The sequence below is a fragment of the Chiloscyllium plagiosum genome, chromosome 17 (genome assembly GCF_004010195.1).
Source record: "Chiloscyllium plagiosum isolate BGI_BamShark_2017 chromosome 17, ASM401019v2, whole genome shotgun sequence".
In the NCBI taxonomy this organism is placed as follows: domain Eukaryota; kingdom Metazoa; phylum Chordata; class Chondrichthyes; order Orectolobiformes; family Hemiscylliidae; genus Chiloscyllium; species Chiloscyllium plagiosum.
The window spans coordinates 26,013,670-26,028,687 of NC_057726.1; the positions used below are offsets into that span (position 1 = coordinate 26,013,670).

Genomic DNA, 15,018 nt, shown 5'->3' on the forward strand with positions numbered 1-15,018 from the left:
CTCATTGCAGTACCTCCAAAATCCAAGACTCTCTCTCCACCTGCTGCCAGTTCATTGAAACTTTTCTCTTGTCTTCCCAAGTCCACTTGTCCTGATTGTAACTAAAGAACAGAACTGCCTCTAATGTAAAGCCAATTCCTGCTCCACAGTACCTCTACATATCAGCTACCAACTTGTAATTGATGTTTCTTGAATTCAAGATGTTAAAGACAATCAGAGATGTTAGAAAAATAAGCAAAATTATAATCTTAAATAGAGACCATTCATTTACAGTTATTGCAAAATGATGGACCTAATGGTGATGTTCAGTCCCCAAAGTATCAGCAAACATTTCAGAAGGAACTTTAATTAAAAAATTGAATAACTATGTCATATTCAAACATAGTAATCCAATTATCCTGGATTATTCCTAGATTTCACAAGCATATCTCTTGTTGTAAACTCACCTGTGGAATATCATAAGAGCTTAACTGGTAAGAAATTAAAATTGAACATTTCTTTGCAATATAACAGTTAATCAACGTCATCACCACATATCCTAACCCTAGCCCCTGCCTTTAGACACCCTTAATATTAATTTAAATAGAGTAAGGTAAACTGGTCACAAGTCATATCTGTAATGCAGACTTCCCATTAATTACAGACTGTAATTCTGTCTTCAAGTCTTCAGTGTTCGTCTTTAATCTCTCTCAGCCTCATTGCTTCTTCGGCTCACTGGAACAAATTTCAACATAAAAGCTATTCTTGTCACTTATAATTTATCATAAATTTATATTTCCAAATTAATTTCAAATTAAAATCAATGTATACATCGTGAAAATCCATTTCTTCATGGTTGTTGCTCTCCACAATGGTTGCCTCCTGCATTATATACAAAAATTGCATAAATCATTTTGAATCTCATGACCTTTTTAATGGTGCTGATTGGCCCTCCAATATTTGTGACTTTTTAAACTATCTGGGTAAATAATGTGGACCCAGTCTGCTCTGAAAAAGGTGTTACCCCCATCAAGACATATCACCTTTAAAAAAGAGAAATTTGAGCATCCAGTTGTGAGCTGAAAGGATAACATGATAATATTTCACGCTTAAAAGTATTTACAATAATAAAGTCCTAATGTTCTAAAACAAAACAACAGCAGGCGCTGAAGATCTGGAACAAAAACAATAAGTGCTAGAGCAACTCAGCAGGTCTGGCAACATTGGTGGAGAGCAAAGCAGATTTAATGTTTCAAGTCTAACATCACAATTCACCAGAACCCCAATAAACTAGGAACACTGTTGCCTAAACATTTTTTTTGTAACAATACATTATTTGGTCTGCAAATTGAGCTTTAACCCAACCAAAAGAAAAACCCACTATCAGGTACTTTAAGTAAATATTCAATTCTCCCAAAAACAGTCCAAAGTTATTCTTAACCTCCAAGGGTGTACGTGCAAACTTCTTCTTTCCCAACATGGAAACTTTTAACTACAGAACAGGCTTTCACAGTGCATGTTTTCCTGGAGCTTGCCTCTAACTAAATTGAGGCAAATCTTTCATGCTTGTTTTAGCTCCTCATAAATTTGTTTATTCCTAATTGACCATGGGTTCCCACCCACTTAGCTATGCAGTGAACCTTAGAGACTTTCAGATCGTAGCTGCTGTCCTTTGCCAGACTCAGGCAGACTAACTATGTTCATGGATTTTTAAGGGTATCTTATAAGGCTGAACTCTACGGTAAGATGAATCACATGCACCTTCTATATAGGTAGATAGCTTTGAATGCAGAACTCTTTTATTTCGGAATTAAATTGACAGCTTAAAACACAACTATTTACAACCAGACAGTCTTGACACTTCCAAGGATTCTGTAGACTCAGATGATGCATTTTAGCATAGAGGTTGCTGCCATTATCTCCAAGCATAAAAATCTTACACTCCCCTCTGCTTTGTAGTTCTCTATATGCTAACCCGTGAAACAAATACATGAAGATGTTCAATCACATCCTCCCTATAATGTGGTGACCAGAACTGAACACAGTACTCCAGATGTGGCCTAAACAGCATGTTGTACAATTCCACAATAACTACCTTGTATTCTACGCCCTGGCTCATAAAGGCAAGTAACCCACAAGACCATAAGTTATGTTTTCGGCATTTGGCCCATCCAATCTGCTATGCCATTCGATCATGCTGACACATTTTTCAACCCCATTCTCCCCATAATGCGTGATCATTTTACTAATCAAGAACCAATCTATCAATGTCTTAAATACATTCAATAACTCTGCCTTTACGGTCATATGTGACAATGAGTTCCAGAGATTCACCACACTCTGATTGAAGAAATACCACCTCATCTCAGTTCTAAAGAGTCACCCTTCAACCTGAGGCTGTGTCCCCGGGTTCTAGTCTCTCCTACTAATGGAAATATCTTCTTGAGGTCCATTCTATCCAGGCCTGTAAGTAGGCTTCAATCAGATCCTCCCCTCGTTCTTCTAAACTCCATCAAGTACAGACCCAGAGTCTTCAAAGGCTCCTCATATTATAAGCCGTCCACCCCGAGGATCATCCTTGTAAACCTCCTCTGGAGACCCTCCCACTATTTCATGCACACACACACTGACACACACACACACCTCTTCAAATGAATACCAACATTGCATTTGCACTGCAAACTGAAGCTGTGTGTTGACCTTATGAGAGTCCTGAACTAGAACCCTCAAGTTTCTTTGAACTTGCGATTTCTGAAGCCTTTCCCCATTTACAAAATAGTCTATTCCTCTATTCTTCCTGCTAAAATGTATAATGTCACACTTTGCTACATTGTATTCCATCTGCCATTTCTTTGCCCATTCACCTTACTTTTCCAAGTCCTTCTCCCTCTTCCCACTTCCTCAACACTACCTGTCCCTTCACCTATCTTTTTCTCATCTGAAAGTGTAGCAATAATGCCCTCAGTTCCTTCATTCATATCATTAATATAAGACTTCCATTTTTTGTGCCCACACTATCTTTTCAACTCACCATGTGCCCGGATAACCACTGTCGATCCAGAGCTGCCCTGCATGGTTCCTAACATTTGCCCAGACATGGTAGACAAGGAAAATTGGTGCCGTCTTTACAGGCAAGGACCTGAAAGTCCTATTGGATGGGATGGTATAGACATAGGACTTCCTGTTCCCATCGGACCAGCATTGGAGGCCGCAACATCAGATCATACCAGTCTCGTCTAAGGTTTCTACCAGGATTAGTACAATCTCAACCATCTGAAAGAATTCCCAGCACATTGGAAAAAAGATCACTGTCTTTCTCCACTCTGCCAGTTGAAGTGTGACCATCGTATCTCTGAAACCTCATATACTCTATCTCTGCCATTTAGCCCCCTCTCACTAAGGCTCATTCTTTACCACTGTCACTATTGTCAACAACTTTTTCCCTCACTAGCTCTCACCCAACCCCAACAGCACTAACTTGCATGCCCTTCTTGCTGCCCACTTATTCACTCGGGAAACCTCCTCACCTGCACAAAAAGTAATGACCATGCCAATGGGTCTCATCTCCTTTTATAGTAGCCTCTCACCATTTTAAGGGGGAAACAGCCCACAGTAGGACAGAAAGATTCAGTGAGGTGGTGGACTGCCCAACATTCAGCTCCTCACTCCTTAGGTGGAGAGTATCCCTACTCTGACCATGTTCATTCCTGGACTGGTATTGGAGGTTGCCTTTGAAATACTATATCAGGACTCCTTGAAGAAAGGCTGCCCTCTTCGACTTGACTGAAAACTGTCAAGTTTCCCGGCTTTATTTCTGCGCTAAAGGCAAGGCAAGACACAAATGATATGAGTTTTGTATCTCTGGCTGAGAGCGCAAAAGACATAAAGGCAAGGCAAGACAATGCAAGACAGGGGTTTTGTGAGTATCCAAGTAGGCTCAGTGTGAGTGAGTGTTACGAGAGCAAACGAAAAGCCCAGAGATACAGTTTGGTCCAGTCCATGAGCTGAGTGCATGTGTTCTTGCTGTAGGATTAGAATGACAGTTGCTGCTGCACCCTGAGGTGCAGCATTGAAATGCATCCTGTAAGTGAATTGGAGATGTGCCATGAGTGTTCTTAGAGGCTGGCACATCAGATACTAAATGTCCATTGGTGGGCAGTATGTGTGGCCAGTGCCCTAAACGTTGTGTGTCTGGTTTCCAACATGGAGGCTGCTCACAGCCAGTGGTGAGTTGCAGTCGATAGGTAACTTCTCTGACTTCTATGTCGAGAATTCTCAACATCACATTTGTTTGGCCTTCCTAGCCTCTCTCTGTCCTCCTTGTATTTTATTGTCCCACATAACTTTATGTTATCAGCAAACATAACACAGGATCCCATTATCTCAGTCATTCATAGAGATTATGTCCAATGCACTGCCATCGGAAGATAGAGAGTGGTGGTGGAGGATTGTTTTTCAGACTGGAGGCCTGTGACCAGTGGAGTGCCACAAGGATCGGTGCTGGGTCCTCTACTTTTTGTCATTTACATAAATGATTTGGATGCGAGCATAAGAGGTACAGTTAGTAAGTTTGCAGATTACACCAAAATTGGTGTAGTGGACAGCGAAGAAGGTTACTTCAGATTACAACAGGATCTTGACCAGATGGGCCAATGGGCTGACAAGTGGCAGATGGAGTTTAATTCAGATAAATGTGAGGTGCTGCATTTTGGGAAAGCAAATCTTCGCAGGACTTATACATTTAATGGTAAGGTCCTAGAGAGTATTGCTGAACAAAGAGACCTTGGAGTGCAGGTTCATAGCTCTTTGAAAGTAGAGTCGCAGGTAGATAGGATAGTGAAGAAGACAATTGATATGCTTTCCTTTATTGGTCAGAGTATTGAGTACAGGAGTTGGGAGGTCATGTTGCGGCTGTACAAGACATTGGTTAGGCCACTGTTGGGATATTGCATGCAATTCTGGTCTTTCTGGTCTCCTTCCTATCGGAAAGATGTTGTGAAACTTCAAAGGGTTCAGAAAAGATTTACAAGGATGTTGCCAGGGTTGGAGGATTTGAGCTATAGGAAGAGGCTGAACAGACTAGAGCTGTTTTCCCTGGAGCATCGGAGGCTGAGGGGTGACCTTATAGAGGTTTACAAAATTATGAGGGGCATGGATAGGGTAAATAGGCATTATTTTCCCTGGGGTTGGGGAGTCCAGAAATAGAGGGTATAGGTTTAGGGTGAGAGGGGAAAGATATAAAAGAGACCTACGGGGCAACTTTTTCACACAGAGGGTGGTACGTGGATGGAATGAGCTGCCAAAGGAAGTGGTGGAGGCTGGTACAATTACAACATTTAAGAGGCATTTGGATGAGTATATGAATAGGAAGGGTTTGGAGGGATATGGGTCGGGTGCTGGCAGGTGGGACTAGATTGGGTTGGGGTATCTGGTCGGCATGGACAGGTTGGACCGAAGGGTCTGTTTCCATGCTATACATCTCTATGACTCTATGCTGCTGTACAGCTCATGTCTGTCACAGAGTCAGCTCTGAAACATTTCCAGGACACACTCATCCTGTATCTGTGTGTCTGTCACTCTCTCGCTCTGTCTCTGAAATTAATTTCCCCATACCATTACTGAGGATGTTAGAAAATAGCTCCATTCCCTCTAAACCAGTTTGAGATACACTGAAGATATCAGGAATACTGTGGACCACTTCCAGTAAACAGTGTCTGCTTGGATCTTCCCAAAGTATACTACTCATCCTTGTTTACTTCATTGTGAACTTTGGTGTCATCTGCAAATTCTGATGATATGTCCCGTTTTATGGAGTTAGATACAGAGTAGAGCTCTCTCTGCAGTATCAGCATTAATGACTCCTGAGATAGATAAAGCACTGGGATCTCTCTGGATGACGTCACAGTCAAATATGTGAAAGACAAGCATCTTCCAGGCAGAAATGCAGAGCTAAATTCAGTTTAAGTAGCTTACATCACACACACAGAAACAAAGTGGAATGAGAACAACCTCTCTTTCAATGTCAGCAAAGTTAAAGAACTAATCATTGACTTCAGAAAGAAAAGAGGATAACATGGCCTCATCTACATCAACAGAACTGAGGTTGAGAGGGTGGAGAGTGTCAAGTTCCAAGCAGTGGCTATAAATGACAACCTGTCCTGTCTTCCCATGTAGATGTGACAGTCAAGAAGACACAACAGCGCCTCTTATTCCTTAGGCAGCTCAGGAAATTTGGCATATTCGTAAGGACCCTCACCAACTTTTACACATGCATCATGAAAGTGTACTACCTGGCTGCATAATGGCCTGATAAGGCAACTGCTCTGCCCAAGCCTGTAATAAAACTACAGAAGGTTGTTTGCACAGTTCAGGCCATCACAGAAAGCAAACGTCCATCCATGGATTGAGTATAGGAGTTGGGAGGTCATGTTGCGGCTGTACAGAATATTGGTTTGGCCACTTTTGGAGTATTGAATGCAATTCTGATCTCCCTCCTATAGGGAGGATGTTGTAAAACTAGAAAGCGTTCAGAAATTATTTATGAGCATGTTGCCAGAGTTGGAGGGTTTGAGCTCGAGAGAGAGACTGAATAGACTGGGGCTGTTTTCCTTGGACCATCAGAAGTTGAGGGGTGACCTTATAGAGGCTTATAAAATCATGAAGGGCATGGATAGGATAAATAGACAAGGTTTTTTTTCCTGGGGTGGGAGTATCTAAATCTAGAGGGCATAGGTTTAAGGTGAGAGGGGAAGATATTAAAGGGATATAAGGGGCAACTTTTTCAGGCAAAGGGTAGTGCGTATTTGGAATGAATTGTCAGAGGAAATGGTGGAGGCTGGAAAGTTTGCATCTTTTAAAAGGCATCTGGATGGGTATATGAATAGGAAGGGTTTAGAGGGATATGGGCCAAATGCTGGCAAATGGGACTGGATTTATCTTGGACATCTGGTCGGCATGGGCAAGTTGGACTGAGGGGTCTGTTTCTGGGCTGCATATCTCTGTGACACTATTAAGGGGTGCGTTGCAGTATTAGTAAACTATTTAATAAGCTATAGTCCCCCTTAGCTAGCAACTCATTGATGCCTGACAAAAAACCCATCACACTGTTTGTCAAAAGCATAAAAGATGCAGCCAGTTGCTTGCAACATCAAGGCGAGCATTGCCAGACTTCTGATTTGATTCTATCACCAATTCCGCCGTAGCCCATTTCACTAAGGCTCCTATAAGACTAGTTTCTATCCTTAGAGTTTCAAAGGTACGGGGTGAATCAGCCAAATCTTTTAAAATAATACATTGATTAACTGGGATAGATTTAGAGATACTAATTCCTCATGTGGGGGGAATTCAAACATGATATAATATTAAAATTTAAGTTAGGCAATTCTGGAATGAGATCAACAAAAAAATTTGCAATATGGTGCTGTAAGTCCAAGATTCTATTCCCCCAAAACATGTAAACATGGTTAGTTAAAGTTTTCAAAGCTGAGATTAATTTGATACCTATTAGTCAAAAGTACAAATTGAATAGTGTTATTTAAGTGTTTATAATGTACCATTTCTTTTGGCTGATCATGAACAAATTATGTGACTATCTGTTGTGTACAAATCATTACATCTTCAAATCCCAGTAATAAACATGTTAATATCATTTGTTCTTTGCAATGTAGCACTATCAAATTATGATACCGAAACCACCACATGAAAGAAACTGATTTCCACAGTTATGAGACATACTTTGAGGTGGAAATTTCCTTGATGGTATATAGTTAAAATGATCATGGCTGCCTATAAACAAATATTAAAACATAATCCCTAAGTATTCTTTTAATGAAATAATTGTCAGGCAACATATAACTGTCTTTAAATTCCAAGAGATTTTCCATCAGTCTTGCCCTGCTTCTTTGACTGGTTTTGCCAATTTCCCATAGAACTTGTGGAGAAAACTCTGCAGGCATTTCAAATATGATGAATTATGTAAGTGTTGGCCAACCAAATGCTTTTAGTTTTGGATCATAACTTTAAATGTTTGCAACACTTGCTTGCTTGGTCATCTGTTATTAACTGTTAACATAGTCACTGAATAGAATTGAGAAGTTATTGAAACACAAGATAATTGTCCCAAACTTACATTTTAAAACCCCAACTTTAGAATTGTGTTTAAAACTCAACATCAGTGTATTGTAATGAAATGCAAACAATGAAGTAACATTTAATAGCTATAAATGCAGACACAATGCTTAATGCTTCATAGGTCTACAACAATAATTAAACTACATATCCTAAATTTTATCCATTTCATCATTGTTACCTGCAATGTAATATTCCAAGAACTGCGTTTTCAAAATATACTACTAAGTATTTTATTTATTTTAGTGTTGTTTCTGCATCCAGTCCTAACTTACATCTAGGACTGTTCATTTTCAAAACAGCAACCTATATGCACAAAAGAAATGCATGAAATTAGTTTTTTATTAATTGTATTGATAGACAGCACTGACATATTCAGTGTAAGGCGGTCATAGTAACAGCCAAAAGCAGGAAGTGCTGGATAAACACAACAGGTCTGGCAATACCTGTAGAGAGAAAAACAGAGTAAATATAACTCTTTCTCTTTACAGATGCTGTCAGACCTGTTGTGTTACTCCAGCTTTTAAACTCTCTATTTTTGTTTCAAATTTCCAGCATCCACTGTGCTCAGTGTTTCTTATAGCAACAGAGCCTTTGGTTTGCAATCAAATAGATTATATGGAACAGACAAACATTTTTATCTTGCCTTCATCAGCACACACTGCAAGGAATAATTAAGATAATTATTATAGAAAATACATGAAATAAGTAAAAACATTCAAAATTCTATTCTTATTCAGTATGAAAAATGTTTTTATTTCACATTGATATTTCTTGCAAATTCTCATGAGTGCAAGGCAAAGAGCTTTCTTTCTTGGTAATCTAGGATTAACTGTCAACATAGTCACTGAATCCTGCCTTTTCCAATGAGACAAAAGTGGATAACATTCCAATATTCAGGAATTAGCACTTCAGTTGTCCTCACAAACTATAATGCAAAAACATAAGAAATGTGGCATATGACCCAAAATAATTAATAAATCAAAATGTGTCTCGTTACCAAAAGGTGAACAGATATCAGTTCTTTCTGATGCACAATTGCAAGTTTTGAAATCACTTGCTCAGGAATATAATTAACTGTAAAGTATTAGCATTAACTGGTGAATCTGCTATTACATATCCAAGGTAATTAGCAGCATGCAGTGCATTATAGTATGGGCTTGCTAAGTCAAGACAGCAATTATCTGTCTTGGATTCCAGTCAGAACCTGAGATGTATCTGTGCTGCAACAACAGTCTCTATACTCACCTTCGTTGAACAGGTATGTGTTTGTCCAATCCCTTTAAAGAGAAATCTCTCTTCAACAAATTCACTTATTCCTATTGCTCTTTGCTTTTGTCTTTATCCTTCATTCATAAATTTTCCTGTCTGCATTTTTGTTTTTTTTCATTCCTTATTTCTTTTAATTTGCCTTTTTCTCTTTCTTAATTCTGTTCTATTGGCTTTCAGTGGAGAAGGAAGCAATTGTGTGTGAGGACAGTAATCAGAGTGAGAGTGGTGTTGAGGGGGATTGGGGGTACAAGGTGAGTGCTCCTGTTTTTTTTCCATATTAGGTAAGTATTTGTAACAATCACTTTTTGATGGGGGCTTCATGTAAACCCAAGTTCTGAAAAAAGTGTCATATTGATCACAAAACTATCTCTGGTTCTGTCACCATAAATGCTGCCAGACTAGCATTTTCTGTTTTTATTTCAGATCTCCAGCATCCACAATACATTGCTTTTATTATTCATGCTGATCACGTTTTCTGAATCTAGTTGATGCAATATCACTGTTGCTTTTCTAAAATTTTCAGAAGGTGTTAAATTACTTATTTGCAAATGTTATTAGTAAGTGTATATCCCAAAGCTTGGTGCAAGGACATGATCTGGACACTGCTTTTCTGCCTTCATCAATATAATGGACAGGTATAGGATGTGCTTTGGTGTCCATTTATATCTGTAAAACTGGCGCATTATCAACCTCTGCCTTTGCCATGAACCGTCATTGTAAAGATATGTGCACAAACTTTAAAAGTATACAGATAAAATGGCAAATTCCATCTGCATAAGAATGTTATTCTACATGGCCTAACCTGAATATGATGCCAAAATTGCAATTGAGACACAGTGATGTCTTACAGCTATTTAGGTTAACTAGGAGCATTCTGTGAGTTTTAATAATACTTTATGCTTGCAGGACATGTGATTGTATGCAGTCAGCTTTGCTCTTGAATCACCATAGCAACAGCCATTTCTTTGAATTATGTTTTATTCTAGACTTGCTTCAATAATTGGGCATAAAATTCTTTGAAAAGAGCACGTGAATTACATACAGACCAGTTTTGAGAATTTAAAGGCATTCTGTTAAAAATTGAATCAAAATTTGTGAATTTTTTTTGTAGATAACTTTAAACTAATACTGTGTCTACATGTAAAACAAAACATTTTAACTCTTAATAATCTTGGTCCAGAGAACATAAATGTAGACCGAACTGGAGCATAGGAATAGGAGGCAGGCCATTCAATCATTCAATCCTGTCGTATTGTTGGAGATCATGGCTAATTATCTCCACACTGCCACTTTCTCCCACAATCTCTTATCCATTAATGTCCATACAAAACTCTCTAGAAAGCTATTGGTTTCCATCTTGAACCTATTCAATGATTGAACATTTGCAATACTCTACAATAGAGAATCCTAAAGATTTACCAGACTTTAATTGAAGACACCTTCTCAACTGGTGTCATTAATAATTTTTTAAATATTACAATTGGGCCCCATATCAAACCATTTATATAGATTCTGAACAGTTATGGACCTAACACCAATACTTGCAATACCCCGCCAGTAACAGCCTGCTATTCTGAGAATACTGTGTTTATTCCTACTCTCTGCTTTCTATTTATGAACAAAATCTCAATCTATACCAGTCTAATTCACCTCTTTTCATCATTCCCCTCCGAAATCCCATGCCTTCTAACTTTATTTACTGATCTCATGTGTTGGGCCTTGCCAAAAACCTTCTGAAAGTCCAAATACAACACATCCACTGGTTCTTCTTTGTCTATACTATGAGTAACCTTCTCAAAAAACTTCAAAGAGTTAGCAAACATAATTTCTCTTCCATATATTCGATGAGACGCTGCAGTTTTGCCATTCTTTTCTAAATGTTCTATTATCACATCCTTTATAGTGGTTTCTCACATATTTCCTATTGTTGACTTCAAATTAACAGATCTGTAGTTTTCCATTCTCTCTCTTATCACCCCTTATTAGAAATACAGTCATACTGCATTTTCTAATTGTTTATCCAATCTAAATGTAGAATATCCTTGGATATTCATTTCCCAATCTTGGCTACCCTGTGATCACATTTGTGTAATGGTAATTAATTCATATCCATTTACCTCAATTTGCGCATTCACATCACTGACCTTTTTTCCCAAAAGCTCAACCTATTCATCCAGACTGCCTTTAATCCAATATTCTTAACATTATTCTTCATTTTGTTCTTAATATATGCCATTGCTTTGTGTGTCTTCGATGTTTGCTTCCTAATCTTCAAAATCAAATGCTGAATTTGATGCCCAGAGCTCCATAAATTAACATAAAACTGATTCTAAACTGCTGGTAATTGGTATTCTGTGTAGCATGTTTAGTAAAGTAGAAGGGGATCACAGAAATATTATTCCTGATACTAAAAGGATTTTGTGAAGAAAGGTAGTTGGCTGCCAAGTTTCATGATCAAGGAACATAGGAACAGGATTAGGCTACACAAACCAACCTGTGCTCATAATTTAACCATAATGCTGTTTAACCTATGGTGTACATCTTACAAAGTCACTACATCATGAGCCGTGGTGAGTAAAACTAAACCAGTACTTAAAATGGAGTTTGATCAAGGCTCAGTATAAGCACATTCTGTATAAGCACATCACTTTTGTAATCTAATCTCCGAAAATGAAGGTCAGCATTACATTAGTATTTTTAATTGTTATACCTTTGTCTTCCTCAAAATAATGAACACTATCTGATAAGGTGTGGGTCAGCAAGCCAGCCTTCTGTCCAGCAAAGTTGTTATCTATGTCCACAGACATGTTTTCACTTTTCTTTCTGAATATGACAAATATACTCTAGTCAGGTACAAAAACAGAAATTGCTGGAAAAGCTCTGCAAGCCTGGCAGCATCTGTGGTGAGAAATCAGCATCAACGTTTCGGGTCAAATGAGCTTTCCTCAGAACAGTCCCGACCCGAAACATTAACTCTGATTCTGCCCACATGTTACCAGACCTGCTGAGCTTTTCCAGCAATTTCTGTTTTTGTTTATGATTTACAGCATCTGCAATTCTTTTGATGTTTATTTACTCCTGTCAGGTGCTTGATACTACATTATCCAAACACATGCAAATATCCACAACAATAGAGCAGAAACATACCAGTTAATGGAGAAGTTGCACTTTGTTGACACCACGTAAGCTGCTATTAGCTTGAACTCCACATTAAAATAAATGGAAATAGACTAAATCTCATACATACTTTTGACTTAGCAACAGATGGGCTGGTAACTTCACTGCATTCCCAAGCTTCATTGTTTGCAATAAATTGCATTTTCTTTATCCAAAGGTTTTTAGTTTTACATTTGCATTGGACAACACACATGATAAATTGCACAAATATTCTGATACCTCTTGAGCTACTTTGAAATTACTTGCTCCTCACTCCACTTATCCTTTTTGGGAAGTATGTTAAATAAGTAAGCTAAAAAAAAATCTTCATACTTTATTCACAGCCCAAATCAACTGGACTAAATAAGGGGCACAGTTGGCATCACCTGCTCTGGTTTAGCAAATGATATATTGGCCACATTCAACTTTCCTATTTGTTATTCACTTAGCCAAATTTGAAATGCTAAGTGCGTGAATGTGAGCCGCAGATATCATGTCAGAATCTAATATGTTAAATTGTTGAAGTAGTCTGTGCCCATGAACATTTGAAGATGTTACTGAGCACGGTAACATTGAAATTTGGCCCCTTGCCAAGGATCTATTGTTCATCCTATTGGAAGGATGTTGTGAAACCTGAAAGGGTTCAGAAAAGATTTACAAGGATATTGCCAGAGTTAGAGGATTTGAGCTATAGGGAGAGGCTGAATAGGCTGGGGCTGGTTTCCCTGGAGCTTCAAAGGCTGAGGGTGACCTCATAGAGGTTTATAACATCATGGGGTTAATAGATAAATAGACAAAGTCTTTTCCCTGAGGTGGGGGTGTCCAGAACTACAGGACATAGGTTTAGGGTGAGGGGGAAAGATATAAAAGGGACCTAAGGGGCAACCTTTTCACACAAAGGATGGTATGTGTATGGAATGAAGAAGTAGTGGTGTATGTATGCCAGAGGAAGTAGTGGAGGCTGGTACAATTGCAATATTTAAAAGGCATCTGGATGGATATACAAATAGGAATGGTTTAGAGGGATGTGGGCCAAGTGCTGGCAAATGGGACTAGATTAGGTTGTGATATCTGGTCGGCATGGATGAGTTGGACTGAAGGGTCTGTTTCCCTGCTGTACATCTCTGTGACTCTATGCTGCTCCTTGACAGTGAGTGTCATAGTTACAATTGTTATAATTCTGAGGTTGATAAGATTATTAGATTTGAGGATTGCATATTTTGGTTTGTTAGATTTATTTTGGAACAAGTAAGTTTCAGAGAGAGGCCAAGTACAATAATCGCTGGACTGTTAATGCAGAAACTCAGGTAACGTTCATTGGGCCAGGGTTTGAATCCTGCCATGACAGATGGCAGAACTTGAATTCAATAAAAATCTAGAATTAAGAGTCTAATGATAGCCAGGAAAACCAATCTAATTCACTAATGTCCTTGAGGGAAGTAAATTGCCATCTTTACCTGGTCTAACCTACATGTGACTCCAGATCCACAGTAATATGGCTGACTCAACTGCTCTCTGGGCAATTATGGAAGGGCAATAAATATTGACTTAGCCATTGATGTCCTCACCCTGTGAATGAATAAAAAAATTATGACCTGTGCTGGACTCTGTCTGATAGTAAACCTGGGTAGTTTAATTTTTAGAGATCAGCCAAAGACTCTGGTTATCTTATGGGAGGAAGGTCCAAGGTATTTACAGTTGAAGAGAATGAGCGCAATCCTTGAATAGACTCTGCATCTTCCAAAATCCCAGAGGATAACAAATTGTAAACAGCAGTGCTGTGCTGATCCATTTACTTCTAAGATGAAAGGGAAAGATTTTTTTCAAAATTCAGTCATGGTTTGTTGACATCACTGACTAGGAGAGCAATTATTGACCTCCCTAACCGCACTGGAAAAGCTGCCTTCTTGAACAGCTGCAGTCTTTGAAGTGAAGAAACACTCACAGTCCTCCTAGAAAGTGGATCAAAGATGAATAACTATCATTTCCACATAGATACAAGACAAATCTTTCCCATTGCCATAGGGAAGAGAGTAGAGAAGGCATTCTGGTATCAGCTCACAGGCTTCCAAATAAACCCTGGATTATTTTGAATAGGTGGAACCTGCTGTTATCTTCTTTAGTCTGCAGTCATCTGAAAGGCTGAAAAACTCTACAGCAATGTTCTGAACCTGACATTTTTGACCTCCAACGCTGACAACTGTTTTGAGTTGTTTTCCCTAGAGTGTTGGAGGCTGAGGGGTAACCTTATAGAAGTTTATAAATTCATGAGGGACATCAATAGGATAAGTAGACAAGGTCTTTTCCTTGGGGTGGGGGAGTCCAGAACTAGAGGGCATAGGTTTAGGGTGAGAGGGGAAAGATATAAAAGGGACCTAAGGGGCAACATTTTCACACAGAGGGTAGTGCATGTTTTGAATAAGAAAGTGATGGAGGCTGGTACAATTACAGCATTTAAAAGGTGTCTGAATGGGTATATGAGTA

The 15,018-nt window shown here is 38.8% G+C and overlaps 1 protein-coding gene across 6 annotated transcripts in view; it reads left to right on the forward strand.

Annotated features, from left to right (window-relative positions):
* The window catches only part of LOC122558290 (polyamine-modulated factor 1-binding protein 1), a 488,574-nt gene that overhangs the window by 162,725 nt on the left and 310,831 nt on the right, over positions 1-15,018 (forward strand). Inside the window, exon 1 of one of the 6 annotated variants that reach the window (XM_043706698.1) lies at positions 9,590-9,629. The exons of the other annotated variants lie outside the window; for them this stretch is intronic. The gene's annotated coding sequence lies outside the window, so the exon portion shown is untranslated. Of the gene's footprint in view, positions 1-9,589; positions 9,630-15,018 lie in introns of those variants that run through there. 6 annotated transcript variants of the gene reach the window in all.